Below are 16,732 nucleotides of genomic sequence, written 5' to 3'. Positions count from 1 at the left end.
GCCGTCATTAAAAAAAACTATAACAGATTTTCCACTGCAGTAAAGAATCCGTATTTTATAAATATAAACCACATTGTAATCTATGTTGTTTTCTATTTTGCACATCAAGAGTTTTGGGCAAAGCATGAGGCTGTGTAGTGCTACACACTCCTCTTTCTCCCAAGTGGCCTTATCACCTGAGTTAATGTAATGAAACAGATTAGTACCTGTAGCCTAACACTTGACCAGGGAAAATTAGTGCCAGCCATAAAGTGCTTATTCATCTCCACTGAATCCACCCTCAGAAGAAAAGTCAGGAAAAAAATTAAGGCGCTGCAGCCTGAATGTAAAGTCATAAAGTGAATTAGTTTCTACTGCTGCTTTATTGGAAGGAAATTAACCTGCTTTACAGTGGAGAACAGTGTTAGCAGCCTGTAAATTTGATCACATTTATTATATCTCGCCCTGCTCAACAGAAGAAGAAGTGGAGAAGGGGGACTTTTAAATTTTTACTCTGTGAGCTGCCTAAATGAGAATGATTTCAGCATTGCAGAGCTAAACCAATTCACTCAGAAATGCTGTTTCTTCTTGATGAATCAACAGTGTTGGTGTGTTTTCCCAATAACACTTCACACCATATGAACACACGCATACACACAGGTCCCAGGAGAAGTGCACAGCTGTTGAGTTCCTAATTTATAACAATATAAACCAAACAAATAAAAAAGAAAACTGTATTCATTGTGCAATACAGTCACAAATTTTTTATTCAGCTTTTTGACAAGCTGCCATTTATGCGACAATGTAACTTGTTCTTCTAATCATGTTTGATAATAGCTTAATGGTCCTTATTGTTGATCCACAGCACTGGTGCTGGAGTGCAGAGCTATTAGCCCGTCATATATCAAGCCCTCAGTGTCATGTGTAATGGCTAAGTGTTTTGAACCTACTAGCTCATGGCAGCATGAATCTTGCTGAAGGCTGGTGATTATTAATGACAGTGGCAGCGCAGAGCAGCCACCTTCAATCACACCGCAGGTAAATCCTGCTCCCGTAACAAAGACGATGGAAGGGAAGCGCCCTTTAATTCCTTTTTGCCGGGAATTAATCAGCCCCGTTTCTAATTTCTCACCCGACCGATGTTAATGCCTTTTCCATGTGATACTCTTAATAAGAGATTAGACACCAGATGTGCATGCATACGCTAACACATACACAAACACACACACACACCATTGATGTGATGACAAACGAGGACGCAAATGCTCATTTGACTATCAGAGCAAAAGAGTGCTAGCGTGCCAATGTAACCTCCTTCAGCCTGTACAGTGATTACTCAGCACGAGGAAATACAGGGTTTATGAAGCATCAAAAAAGGCCAGTTTGAAGATAATGAGAGCAGGTGAAGGAGCTCGAGGAGCATTATGAAGGAAAGGAAGGAAGAAGGAGAGTGGAAAGCAGAAGGAGGAAGAGATGAAGGTAAGGCTAAGTGGACTAAAGAAGGAGTAGAAGAGAAGTTAAGAAAGTTAGAGATGATTTAGGAGGAGAGGCAGCATGTAAAGTTAACACCATCTTTCTCCTCTTTATCGGGCCAACCTGATGGGACAGAGATGCAGGGCAGTTTCCTTGGACCATCTGTTACATGAAAACCCAATTGTACACAACAGCCATAGATGGAGAGCTTAGGAGCAGCCAATTTCTCTGGATGACGCCCTACTTACTAGGCTGTTTAAATTAGCCATTCCTCTACCTCCTTCTTCATTTGTATTGCTTCTCCTAAATGTCCTCTGAAGCATTCTACTCAAATGTCCCTTACTTCGTAATTGTCGACCTACCTTTATTTCTGTTCTAGGGTAAAATTACTGTTTACCCATCCCTCAACATCTTCTTTCAGCTTCATACCTAAATGACAAAATAGGTTGCATGTAATTGCCTTCCAACTATAACTACTTGGTTAAGGTTAGGGAAAATTGTGGTGCAAGACTAAGAGTCCATGCTAGTAGCTCTGTGAGGCTGTGCTGGCAACTTCTAATTCTAACATTCTGATGTTTAGTAATATATTGTTTACCATGTTCACCATCTTAGTTTAGCGTGCTAATTAGCAAATAATTGCATACGCAGTGCTTCGCAGCGCACTGTATAACTAACACCAATTCATCCTAAGGGAGACATGAATGTCTGTAACAAATTTCATGGCAATCCATCCAATAGTTGTTATGATATTTCACTAAAAACCACAAATGTCAACCTCATGGTGGCACTAGAGGAAAAGTCAGGGAATCACCATTATAATCATCATATGGAGAACTTGAATGTCAGTATCAAAGATTGTGTCAAACCATCTAGCATGCAGAGATATTTCATTGGCTAAATTAAAACCATGACCTGCTGGTGGCACTAGATGACAAAAGTCAGGCAATCAACAAAGTCATTAGGCTTCATCCTCTGGGCACCATGAATATCTTTACCAAATGTCATGGCAATCCCTAAAATAATTGTTATGATATTTCAGGCTGGACCAAAGCGGTGGAGCAACTGGCTGACTGACATTACTATCCACAGAGCTAATACCGCTAGCTATATCACTAAGGTTATCAGAGATTGTGGTCATGATCAAAAGAAACAAACGCTGACTGTTGGCAGAAGAAGGGATGTACGCAATATGACATGCTGCATTTTATGACTGGACTTCATTTTGTATAAACAGAATATATAGAGATTTTCATTAATGGCACTTTTGTGAAAATCTTTACGCAGATCACATTACCTTCAAGTATGACACTTTACCTATTATATCTGGTTTATATGGGGTTCTACTAGTTTTTACTGTTCTATCTCTTTATCTTGACCTATTCTTTTATCCACATTTCTCTCTCTCCCTCATCTACTTTTCTCTTTTTCTCTCCATCCAATTTTCTGCCCCGTTCCTCCCTCTCTGTGGGAGCATTGATGAGTGTCTTGGCAGAAGTAGACCCAGTGAAGGTCTCACTCCAGGGGCCTGTCAGAATTTCCCTCAATGGCTACACACATACAGAGTAACCTCCCATGAACTCCCACACCTTCATACTACAGTCAGAATGGGCAGCATGATGAATTGATATTGCTTTCTTATTACTTATTTTGTGAGCATAATTAAATTTGATTCATTGTTGTTTATGTGCTGTTTAAAACAACACAGTCAATACTTTCCTCCCCTCCCTCCTCTCTTTCACTCTTTTCCTCTCTTTCTCTTTGTGACTCTCTGAGAGACCCTGCAGGTGTCAGCTCTCGGTTCCAACTCAACACTTAATGACTAAATTGGAGCAATTAATTACCCTGATCGGTGATGTTAACCTCCACCTCTTCCACCTGGACTCTTGGCGGTGCAAACAAACCAGCTGATTCATACTGTAGCCTTGTACCCTGCTTCCTACTGTATTTATCCTCAAAACCACAGCGGTCCTTGAAGCACTGCTTATCCAGACTTAATGAGAATTACCTTGAATCACCCAAATGGAAAGAGAGTATAGTGTATATAAAGAGATAGCGTTCAGATATGGCATTGAGATAGAGATAAAACAATGAAATATGATTGCACAAAACTGGATCAACCTTGAATTTTATAGGCTACAATAACCTCTCCTCTCCTCTCCCCTGACCTCTCTCCTGGCTCATTTCTCTTCATCTCTCATGCACCTGCAGCAGTTTGTCAGGCTGCTTTGGCTAATTACACATCTCATCACAACCACACACAGCCGAAGGCTCTCAGCAGTCCTCATGCATTACAACTGTAGTGGGACTTTACAGGCATGATCTGCAATTCTGACAGAGAAGCCATGCATCGAATAATAGGTCCCACTACAACAACTGAGGCAAATTACAGACACAATCTGTGATTACCTCCAGGAAAAAACAACCTGCTTTTCATATTTCACAAGCAATGATGGGTTAAATATTGGGGTAATATTTGTGAGTGTGTGTTTATCGGTGCAGCCTGCTCTCTCCCTGGGCGCATACCTGGTAACCTGCCGTCGCCCATCAAGCCCTGATGGATGCTGTTCTGTAAGTGCAGCCAACTGTTCAAGCAATGGCTGCCTCTCATCCCTCCATTCCCTGTCTTTCCCCAGATGCAGTGCTCGCAGCCCAGGGGACACATTTTGATTTTAATAGCTGCTTCTCACATGTTCAATTCATTTTTTGAAAAATGACTGTGAAGACATTCAGGTTTTAAAATATGTGTCAAACAGTAGGCACAACTTTTGAATGACTGGTCAAACATCTTTAAGATGTCTGCCTTTGAATTTGCATTTCTAGAAATGTTCCTTTTCTTCTTCTTCCTCTGCTCTGGCTGTACTGACTCACTGTCTGGTGAATGATGGCAGGCGAATTGGGTGGAGGAAAAGAGGAACTCAAAGGGAGAGGTAAAGCCCAAAGGAATGAAGGATGCATTGAACGAAAAGAAAAAAAAAATCACAGAGACACTGGACATATTTTCCAGCCTGTGGTGTGGGTAATGTGTTCCTGATAGCAGTTCAAGCTCAGTACCATCTGCAGACTCTTCACACACGATAACTTGAAGACAAAGTGTCGGAATCAGCTCACAACATATCATAACAGGATAACAGTTAACAGAAAGACAGAGGGAGCATTTTGGCATATCAACGTGTCACAATGTTGAGAGACACAAGTGGAAGTAGAGGGAAGGAAGTGCAATGTCAACCGGACGGTACAAAATATTAAAAGGACAGTTCAACTTTTTGGGAAATACACTTATTAGCTTTCTTGCAGAGAGTTGAATGAGAAGATTGATACCAATCTCATGTTTGTCCGTTAAATACCATAAATTCTCTCTATTCTCTCTTTATTTACTTCAGTGGCAGAGAGAGGCCTTTATTTGGACCTTGTATTGGAGACAGGCTTTTATTTCTAATTTCACCTGCTTCCCAGTTCATGCAAACTCACAACGTCCTCCATGTTTACCTGTTGTCTTAAAATTCAGTATTATGTACATTTCCACAGCATTAACCTCATCAGTACAACAGAGTCATGTACAATAGAAATGCCATTTTCGATCACCAATTAACTCCAGTCCTTTCACTTTTCACCTTTCCAACATTTCCTGTAGATGTTTCACATTAAAAGTATTCCAGCCTTCCCATTATTGGTAAGATTTAAATCTGAAAAAAAATCTGCAGGAAGTGTTGAGTTTCATTGACAGCTGTTTAACATCGGTCAGGAGAAACAGAGAAGTGGAAAAACTGTAATTAATAGGTGGATGAAACAGATATTTCTGTTAAAAAAGAGCAACTCAGAACATCAGAGTTAGGATAACATGACTGTTTTTGTACATTATGCCGAATTTACCATGTGAGCTGTTACCCAGCCTTAATTTGTTTGTGTTTGCTACTCCCCCAGCCATTATTATAATACCAGCTTTTATATGAGAATTTACAATATGAAGTTACAGCCATACCATAAATTGTCTTACCTTTGGACAGAGCCAGACTAGCTGTTTCCCCCTGTTTCTAGTCTTTATGCTAAGCTAAGCTAACCAGCTGCTGGCTGCAGCTTCATATTTCGTGCACAGACATGAGTGGTGTCAATCTTTTCATATAACTCTCAGCATGACAGAAAATAAGCATATTTCTAAGTCAAATTATGTCTTTAAGCACATAACAAAAAAGCATATAATGTAATTTTATATGCCCTGGACTCAGGAGTCTTTGGGGTGTTATTTCACTTTTTCGCTGTTATTTCCCCCTAACTACAACTTGCCAGGCAACAAATTATGTCTTTATAATATTAAAAAGATGGTCCAGATATGGGCTGGACATTTTCTACCTAAAAATATATTTCTCCTCATCCACTGTGACAGCTACAAGACCACAGCAGAATACCTGCTATCACCTGACAAGAGAAGAATTCAAGGTACAGTTGCTACATGCGCTGTGCTGTGGGGCAAGGAAAATACTACTTCAGGCATAGACGGTGGGAAAAGGGTGTGAAAGGTGGTGCAAAGTGCTGCGGTGCAGTGTGTCGACACAAATAATACAGGTGGCTGTCTTGACACACGGTATATGACATAAGTGTATTTGGGATTTGGGAAAAGGAAGGCAAAAGAGACAGATGGGGTTGGGGGTTATGGATATTTTCCTGGTGCTATTGTTACAACCCTCTTTTATTGTGTTATATGTGATATTTATTTGTAAGAAATAAAAGCTGTTGTTTGTAATGTCTTGTTAATGTTATGTTACAGACTCCCTTGCGGTGTTAAAGAGACTCTAACAAAGAAACAAGAAGCAGTGGGACAAAAGCTAAGAAGCACAAGATTCCCATGTTAACTCTACAAGCTCCTTACATGTTAATTTCTTACATTGGCATTCTATAATTAATGACAATGAACATGAAAGCCCAGGCTGCTCCAAAATAATGAGTCATAGAGGAAGCTAGCTGCAAACCAAGGCTAGATCCAGACCAAGAGAGATTTAAATATTACCTGAGGAAAAACACACCAGTGAGGCCACAGAATGAGCAAAGCCACAAAGGTCACCGAAGCATGAGCAGTCTTATGATTTCGTTGTTTTTTACACTACAAGCTAATCAAAGATGACAGGCTATCCATGAACTCCATAAATGAATCCAAAGTCTTGGTGTGTCATTGGTTGTTTTTACCACACCCCTTCAGCTACACTGTTGTTCCCGCACCATGCCTCCTTTCTGAAGGAGGAGGCGTTGGCAAAGCTAATTTAACTAATCAAACAATGTTTACTGAGAGAAAAACAAACACCTGGCGCTAATTCAAAACGCACTTCCATGCAGAGGCTGAGCGGAGTGATGGGGGGCCGGAGGGAGCTTTGTTAAGTAAATGATCAGCCGGAAGGTTTAATTGAAAGGAACGGAAGAGGGAGGGAAATATGAAGCTGTGGATAAATGGATGTGTGGAGGGTTGATGCAGCACAGAGAAGAAAAAGAATATAAAACATCTGTTTACTGAGCGAGAAGTGCCGACTGAGGATGTTGGCACAACAAAGAGATCTCTTGCATTCCCCTAAAAAAGAAGTGAGCAAGATTCTTTGTAGGTAGACACAGGCTTTATCCAGGGTGACCCATTAGCAGAATAGATTTCTCCCTAGTTTATATTTCTTTACATCAAAGTCTGTGAGGAAATGCAGCTGAAATTGCAGATTGATTGGGCATCCTGGTGACCTAGGAGTTTAAGATGATGACCAGGTTCGGGTCCAGCCAGAAACCTTTGTTGCATGTCATATTTCACTGGATAACTTCGATGTGCTGGTGGCACTAAAAGAAAAGTCATGGGATCACCAAAGTCATGAGGATTCATCCTCTGGGGACTATGAATGTCTGTGCAAAATTTCATGGCAACTCATCCAGATATTTCAGTCTGGACCAAAGTGGTGGACAGACTGTCCAACCAACAGATGGACATAGCCAGCCAAAGAGTGCGGCAAAAAATTTTAATACTTCAGGGTGCTGATAATCAGTTTCCCAAAGCATACCATATGTTTTAATAATAATTTCCAACCTTCTAGGAGGCCCTTGTTTTCTATTCATGTCAGCTCAGAATGAAATTCTGACTCTTGAAAACTCTGCTTAGCAATTTGTCTAAGCAAGCTGTCACACATAATTTTGAGAATTGGCAGCTAAAAAGTATTGAAATCAGGAAACTATGTTTTTAGGAAATCAAGCCTGGATGACAAACTATCCAAAAATGGCGGTTGTAAGAGTGATACTGTAATTTTGGTAGTTTTGAATTGAAAACCTCTGTGGAGATTTGTAGCTGATACAAATCTTGAATGTTGGACCTTCCATAAATGTACAAAGGTTTCAAAACTCCGTTACCATTTTTCAAAAAGAGTGTTATTTTACTAAATGTTCACCCTGATAGATTACTGAGGTCAGACGATTTTCAGGTCTTTCTAAGTTCATTTTCATCCTGTACAGGAGTGAAACCAGTTGCTTTGAGGAAGGTAGGAAATCTATCTACATACTCACAGCCAGCTTTGGGAAATGGCTGGCAGTAACCTAAAGCAAACATGATTTGTGGTTAATGGGCTAACACATTCATTCACAACTACTGGTCCTTTCAACAGCTGAGTTTTGAGTCGCATCAACAGAGCTCGCTCTCCCCAGCGAAGCCACCCTTGCTGACCTTCTGAAAGGTACCGCTCTGCCAAAGAAAAGCAAACACCTCATTTATCTGGCGGCCAATGCAAAGAGCAGATGCCACAGAAGGCCTGGGAAGCAGGCAGTCGGATCCGCGGCTGTGACAAGATGAGCAGCCTGAGCTCCTGGCTTTAGGAAAAGGCAATAGCCGCTTGGACATACACCGCTGCTGGATGGCACGCAGGAGGGCAGTTTAAACAAAGCTCAGCCCAGACATAAAAGCAGCCAGGGCAAGGGACACACAACAGAGAGTGAACTAGAGCATCTCTATCTTAAAAAACACCATTTACTGCAACCATCTATAAATGACATAGTCAAATCACAATCTTGAGAATTCATTTACAACGCTAATTTCAGTCTGCATTTAAAGAAGTGCTGTTAATCCTGAGCAGCTTCTTCAACAGCAGCAGCAGCAGGGTGGTCAGGGAGAAACAGCAGCCAATTACGGCTATTTGTAGTAATACATAAGAAATGACGCTGTGATTGCTCCAGTGTGTGGTGATGGGTTGTTGAAAACGCTGTCTGAGATATTGATTAAGACTAAACAGCACAATCAAGAAGCGTGATTGCAGGATTGGCCTCTTAAATGCGCCAAAGTTCAATTGTGACCTTGATGCGTTGCATTCAGAGATGCAAGAGAGGAGGATGAAGGAGACAGAAGAGGGAAGAAAGAATGGGTGATTTCCTCATGTCTAGATTTAATGATGTTTGTAGCACTATGACTTCACACAAACACACAGTCTTGTACACACAATTCAGTGAAGAGAATCTCTAGCAATGATCCACTGTGAATCTCCACTGGCCACTTTAAATCCACTCCAAATTGCACCCCTGCCACTTTGGCACTGAGTGTATGAGTGTGTGCAAACTCTGTATCTATAGGTTCTAAGGCAGTGAAGTGAAGGTGGGTGGTCTAAAGAAATGTTTTCCTAATAAATCACTAGGGAGCTTTTAAAATCCGTGTGCAGTGCGGCAGGGAGTATTTCTTTCTCCTTTCCCTCTGAGAAACACCTGAAGCACACACAGCTTGACTGCTAATGGCTCAGTGGTAAATCACATCACGCACTGTAGAGCTGACTCGCTATTTGGACCATCTTGCAATTCTCAGGTGCTCGTATTGCGCCACCACAGCCAGGACAAAAAACTAAATACACATATAGTCGAGCATACACACACAAACCCACAGGTTACCCACTGAGGTGAGTGCTAAAACGTCCACTCTACGGCTTCAGACAGCTTTGACCCTCTTGGAAAAGCTTTGGAAGGCAGCTAATGGCTGCTCGAACATGCCTTTTCCACTGTTGAGCCTGGTGGTTTGACATGGAGAGGAGAAGAGAGGAAGGAAGAGGAGAGGAGGTAACCTCAGCTTTTGAGTGTCTCCCTCTGATCCCCTCTCTGTCAAAACAATGAAGGTCACGCTAAGACGAGGCCCAATTAGGGCTCAGCCTCAAACGCCTGAGGTGCCTGCAGCCCTGCAAGCCGAGAACAGCCTTGTGTTTTTCTGTGTGTGTGTGTATTTTATGTGTTTGAAGTTTGTATGTGTGCTTGTAGTATTTGCATGACAAAATCAGCAAGCAAGTGGGCAGTCGAGCATTATGAGAGCACACGTCCCAGCGTACATTAAAGCAAAGAAAGGACATCAGCTGAGAGAGGCATTTTACTACAATTACACCTTCAAAAAACAAGCCGCTCTGTTTTCTCTGCTGCTCTCAACTAAGCCGACGGGACACTAATGTAACGGCTGGACAAAGCAAGTGAACACAGATAAGAAGAGTCAGAGTAAAACAATGATTATTTGTTAATGAACGCACACACACACACACACACACTCAACACAGTGCAGCTACAGTAACCCCTACACAGTGACAGACAGTGGTCAGTGATCAACAACTAAGCCAGTAGTCCAGTACAGAGAGTGATCCATCACAGACAGCAGTCCCCAATCAATCTGACCAAGAGCTGGACACTTCGGGAAAGCATTGCTCTCTATCACATGCACACACACACACACACACACACACACACAGAAACACACACAAGCCGAGGCATCCACAGTCACTAGAGGTGCCCCAGCAACAGCTCTGAGAACAGTTGCCAAATTTATCAAAGAGGTCTGGGAGCAAACCAGAGGGCTCCAGCACCATTCACCAAGGGTAATTATCAGGACAGACAGACAACCTCTTTAATTACAGCTGAGGGGAAAAGCCCAGAGAAAGTGGACAGAGAAAGGACACAAGGGGATGTATTTCATCGTGGTTTAACGTTATGAAGGGTTGAGGGAGAACACAGGGATGCAGGAAGCCCCCATCAGGATAAAAGCAGATGTTTGTACTGCAGATTCACACAGAAACATAGAAAGGCACACACACAACACAGACAGTTGATTAATATCATTCTTGCCTGACTACTGATTGAGTGACTGCAGCTACGTCTCTTCATTTTCTGCATTTTCCACAATATATTTTCTTCTCTATTAATTTTGCAGTGTGACAGTTAATTACATAACAGAACTGGTAACCACCCCGACAGTTCATTTTGAATTTGCCAGAGCAGAATAGAAAAAATACTCTAACCACCGAGGGGAATTTGTCTGCAGAGCTTCTGCACAAAGCCATAAAAAATTGTTTAACAGCCTTGTACATTCAAATCAGCAACCACAAAAAGTGACCTCTGTATTCAGTCAGGCTATTGGCTGACCGGGTGACTGACTTGGTTTTCTCCAGATTTGAAAAGCAAACAGTTTTTCTTTCTTGCTCAGTGTTGACAAAACACAGTAAAAGCAATTTGAATGGAAATTATACTTTAAAAATGCAACTGTCTTGTAAACAATCCGAGAAACACTGGCAAAATAAATGCTCTTTCTCCTCAAAAAATGTTGGCCCCTTTACAAACTCAGTCCTGCATTAAGCACAGTCCAAACGTTTCAAGCCCTTATTTACTCACACCCACACACACCTGTACATCTGCTACCCCCCCACTTCTGCCATCAACTCTATGCCTCAGAGCTTTGAAGGCAGCACGCTTCATAGCTCCATGTGAAAACCACCTTAGTGGAGCATTGGCAATCTTATTACCGACTGCAAAATGACTAGCAACTCTACTGGCAGGACATCTGACCCGCTATGAGCCTTACAAATTCCACATTAAAATCAATTTGATGATGTCTCCAGTTTTTCATTCAGCACCCCAAGGCAGCACAGAGGAGATGAAGTGAAATATTGGTGAGGAATCAAAGTCTGGTCGGAACTGACTAAGACATAATTTCTCTGCCGTTTACTGTAGTGAGACAGAGGACTTGAAAGCTAAGAGAGGTAAACATAAAAGTTAAAATGATAGACAGATGTCTTGCAGTCAGTGTCAAGAGGATGAACACTGCCCACACAAAGGTAGCTCTCACGATGGCCTTTTCACTCTCTTTCTAAGCTGCCCGGCTCATTCTGTTCAGCTCAGCACATCTCTGGATCGCACGTATATACACACAGGGCCAAAACCTCTGAAGGAGAAGATTTGCTGATATCTGTCAGGTGGCTAAACCCACATGGACTACAAATCCAAGTGTCACCTAAAGGCTGAGTTTGGACACAATTGACTAAATCCACCTGGTGAGGGCTGCAGGTCGGCCAGCTGCCGCTGCTCACTCTGGTTGTTTCTCTGTCTATCTGTGTCTGTATCTCCGTCTGTCTCTCATCTCCACTGATAGCTTTTTCACCAAAGTGCTTCGTGCTTTATTGTTTTTAGCCATGCTAGCTGCATGACTCTAGGGATGGCAATGACGATCTGTCGGTTGGTCCACCACTTTGGTCCAGATGGAAATTCCTCAACAACTACTGGATGGATTGCCATTTCAATTTGTACAGACATCTATGGTTCCCAGAGGATGAATCCTAATGACTTTGGTGATCCCCTGACTTTTCTTCTAGCTCCATCAACAAAATGTTAGTTTGCACAACACTTTGGTTTATGTCCGAATACCTGCAAAACTATTGACATTCCATCAGCCTCAGCTGTACTTTGTGTTAAGTTCTGGTGGTAGCATTCAGCTCAAAGCACCAATGTGCAATATTAACACCATGATGCGTCCCTGGTGACACACAAAAGGTTTCTCTCTCATCTTATCTATTTGCCAGTTTCCACTCATTACTTTCCTTCAACTGAAAAATGCAGTCAACATAAGCTGTTTGGTTTTGCTGGCAAAATAGATTTACCATATATTTTTATTCAAGGTTTATTAAGTTGCCACTCCTGTCATGTATATTTGTTCATGTCGGTGACTGTCAGGTAGGCCTAGTTGTTTTGTTGGTCTATCTATTGTAGTGTATGTATCTGTCTGCATCTGGCTTTATTAGACTGTATGAAGCAGAATGATAAAAACAAAAAACAAATTGAGTCATGTGAAAACATTAAAAGGCAGTATTACCACAACAATAAAAAACCTTTAAGAAAAATATGATTCACAGCTCTGTGCCTACAGCGAGACAGACGGGAGGATTAGGGAAACCTGTTTTTTCTGGTTGGTATATGGAATAAAAAGCAGAACTGATTTTTTTTTTCCATCACAACAAAATACATCTACAAGAAACCTTCTGAAGCCACAATATTTTACAGTAATTATGCACTAAGGCATTCCACGCATAATGCTCTTTCGGCATTCAGCTTTTAGTATTTGTTTGAATAACACAAAGGAGGGAAAGTCACATCGGGTCTTATTTGGTGTGACTAAAAATGATTAGCCAATATCTATAGCAACAAAAGTTAAATACTGCACTCCCACACATACAAACCCCGCACACACGAACAAAGCCATCCCATAAAATAGGAAGTCAGCCTGCGTGGATCAGGCCGACCTGGGTGCAAGGGATCTGAATGAAATTAATTATACTACTTTCCTATTCCCTCCCATAAATCCCTGTGATTGGTTTTGGCAACCCCAGAGCTAGATCTCTGATTAGCGAGGAGAGCTTTATAAGTATCACACTGGTGCCTCAGCTTCATAAATAGCCCCGCTGTGTTGAATCCAGGCAGGCAGGATGAGGTAGAGGAAGTTAGACAGAAATCACTCTCAGTGACAATGGCTTACATTTCTCTTCTTCTACCCACTTATGTCTTGCTTTCCTTTAGCTTTAGTTCCCATTTTGTCAGATCCTGGGGATTCCTTTGTAGCTCCACAAATTAAAATTGAACACTTGCGCACACACAACAAAATGCGCTTCTCCTTTGGGAACCGCGGCACACGAGAGTGGAAAACATTGGCCATCTGTAGGCCTCTCAAGCACTCCCTGTTTACCAGCTCATCAGAGTCTGACAGATAGAGCTTGTACAACAATGATGCCAACATTACATACTTGATATCCTTCAGTGATGCATCTTTCAGTCATTCACTGTGTGTCAAGATGTGCCCTGTCGAGTTTTTGTTAACCAGGAAAGGAACACTATGAGGTAGAAGAAACAGGCGATGCTTCAGGAGCTGTCCGGTGCTGAAACCACATAAAGAGCATACAAGGAGCTTTTCTTTTTCTGAGGATTAACTCAGACAGGAAGACACTGGCATAATGCTAAAACAAACAGCTATGTAGTATTTGCTTCTCCTCCAGGGTGTTTTAGGAAGTGACTGATAGAGACGCAATCCAATTCAGATCTACTGACATGCTACCTGACTTTAACAAAGGACGCATCGCACCCAACTGGTGAGACAAAGGAAAGGCCAGGAGAGGAAAGGTAGCTGAAAAGAAATCCACCATCCACACCCCCCTCCTCCAATCACTGGAAGATACTCGATTGTGCCCCTGTCATTAATTCAGCAGACAAAAACTGTTACCAGATGTCATTATTTATTTATAATATTTAATAGGGAAAATGCTTCTTTTGAATAATACATTTGGAGGGAGAGGGGTGCAGAGCTCAGTTGGGGAGGGGGGGTCTTTGATGAATATTCACAAGCTGCGTCTGAAGGGATTGTGGTAAACGACCTTTTTTTCTGCCTCTGTGCCTCCTGGGCTTTGTCTGCTCTGCCACTGGCCATGATGGCTCAGCTGCGCTGCTCATTTGCTTGGCTCTAGGTGCAGTGGCTATGTCAATATGGCTAATACCAGACTATTATATTATTAGGCAAGGCAAAGCTAGCAGCAGCCCACTTGGCCTCTGCTCCATCTGCTCGACGGTGTCAGGCTGGCGAAATGGAAGGACACAAAGCTGTCAATCAAGTAGATTGACGTCTTCGGGTGAGCAAAGGTACAGCCTTCATTATGGCGATGAAACGACCCTGGGACTGGGGGTGTGGGGGTGCCAAGCCTAAAAGATGAACTATGATCATAAGTGCTAACAGGCTCCACTGCCACATACACATACATGTGCACAGACAAACCTGAACTTTAACAGACAGCACATATCACACTCTCTCGATCATTTATACAAACAGAAGTGAATATGTGCGTAGGCTGCTGTGAGTGTTTTCATTGCTTAATTGGATCCAGGTTATCTAAGTCTGTAAATTAGTCTCTCTCTGCAGGAATTTTCCAGCATCCCTCCTACCCCTTCGTTCCACTATAGCCAAAAAAAAGCCATTTGTAACATATACAGTGAGCCATATTCAGCACTGGACTTTCAGCAAAAACACAAAAAACACTACAATAATAAACATCTCTTTTCCCACTGTAGAATTTTGAGGATTAAAGCCAGCTATTAGCAACAACAGGATCACAAATGGCTCATAGCACCACAAGCTTCCAACTATAGGATTTGTAGCTGGAGGCCCTCACCAGTCAAGCCCAGAGATCCTTCGTACTGATACTGTGCTGTCGCTTGGCTGCGCTCCCTTGTTTCATCCAGAGCCAGGGTGGCTTTGTTTGTTTTAAGCATAGCAGAAGGTTCATAGTATGAACATTAATGTCTTACATTTGCAAAATCTCACAGAAACAATATTCACAGTTTCCCATTCACATGCTTGGACGCTACTCAAGTGCAAAACTGAATTCTTGCCCATTCACGTCTTCTGCTACAAGTGTCTGCACTAAGCTAAGCGCAGCCAGGCAGAAAAGACACATTATTGAAATATGTGACAACGTAACCTCATGCAAAGAGCAGATAATTCTGTAAAATTCTCCCAGTCTGTTACCTCCCTCACTCACTTTCTTTCTCTTTCTTTCTTCCTTTCTCCTGAGGTTTGATGACAACATTTCTGAGCAGCTTTTGGCCTTGACCACAGTTGGAGTAGAGCCACTACAAGGCAGTGAACCCCTCTCTGAAGGAATATTATTCAGCCATTGTAATGCCTCATCACACAGAAAATGTGAAAATGGGGGCAGTGAACTGGCAATACCACAGAAAGTAACACCTCTTCTGAGAACAATGGCGTTAACAGCTAAACCTGTGATCCAGTGCAGGAGTGATAGAGTCCAAACGGAGCAAGACGAGAGAAAGAAACCGATAGATGAGAGGGGAGAAAGACAGAAAGACAAACACAGGGAGCTTCTACAATATGCATGAGAGTGAAGAGGCAGAAAGAAGCAAAAGCCAGCAGAATGACTTAAAGAGCAGTTAAATGTGGAGCCAGATCCTATTAGTGCAACAGGGGCTGATGATGCCCATAGTTCACTAACACAATTCAGCAACTGGCAACAAAGGTGAGCAGCAGCTCACACACAAGTATTATACACACACACACACACATACAAAGGCATACACATGGCAACTCAACCAGTGAGAAGGGAACATTTTATGCATTCTATAGTCAGTCACAGAATGAAAATGAAGCTGGGTGTTTTCTGATCTGTGTGGTGCTCTGCATCAGCTGGGAAACAGAAGCTCCTGACCCATCAGCCAGCCTCTCTGCAGGCACTGGCACATTAAGGATCACTCTGGCAATGATACGGCCAAATATAGGATCACACGTGTGTGGGCCGACAGGAAGTTGGAAGGGATAAAATATTAGAGAAAAAGAGTGTGGGATCAATTCTGCCAAAGACAGCTTGTACGTAGACTGTCTGAGAGACTGTGTGTTGTGCATGTGTGTGCAAATATCAGACACAAACACTGAGCGCAAGAAAGACAGAATAAGAGGCTAACAGAGAGCAAGAGCGAGCGAGCGAACGAGAGAGAGAGACTAGTAACCATTTCACAAACTGCTTGGTTGAATCTCTGCTTAATTTCCCAGGGGGTCATGAGCAACTCCGCTCCTACTCTCGCTGCCATTCTCTATCTGACACACTGCCATACACTCCTAAAATGAAGACAGAAAAAAGCAAAGTCCAATGTTGTTTTCTTTTCCACCCTTCACAAAATCCCTCACTGCAAGGTAGCCTACTAAAGGCATTTTGCAGTAGCCCATCCGTGCTCGGACCTCCTCCACTTTGATCAGTTTGCAGCCTAGAGGTGCTGCTGTGCGGCGGCAAAGTTTCCTCCAACAGAAATAATTGAGAGACCCATTCGGCAGAGTGTAAGTTCCATCCAAGACAATATCTCGGGTTTCCCTCTTTGGTTCGCTGACAGCACTGACAGCCCTGGCTGCGCTGCCTATCGACTTTCACCCAAGCCAACATCTTCCTCTGTCCCTATCTGCCTCACCTGGAGGCTTACAGGAGGAAGATAATGGGTT

The 16,732-nt window shown here is 42.4% G+C and overlaps 1 protein-coding gene across 3 annotated transcripts in view; it reads right to left on the bottom strand.

Moving 5' to 3' along the window:
- Positions 1–16,732, bottom strand: part of ncanb (neurocan b) — a 139,855-nt gene that overhangs the window by 122,073 nt on the left and 1,050 nt on the right. The window lies entirely within an intron of this gene.

This window comes from Siniperca chuatsi, linkage group LG6 (assembly GCF_020085105.1).
Source record: "Siniperca chuatsi isolate FFG_IHB_CAS linkage group LG6, ASM2008510v1, whole genome shotgun sequence".
Classification (NCBI taxonomy): Eukaryota; Metazoa; Chordata; class Actinopteri; order Centrarchiformes; family Sinipercidae; genus Siniperca; species Siniperca chuatsi.
Note: the sequence above shows the minus strand (reverse complement) of the source record. Positions and strands in the feature narration are given on the sequence as shown.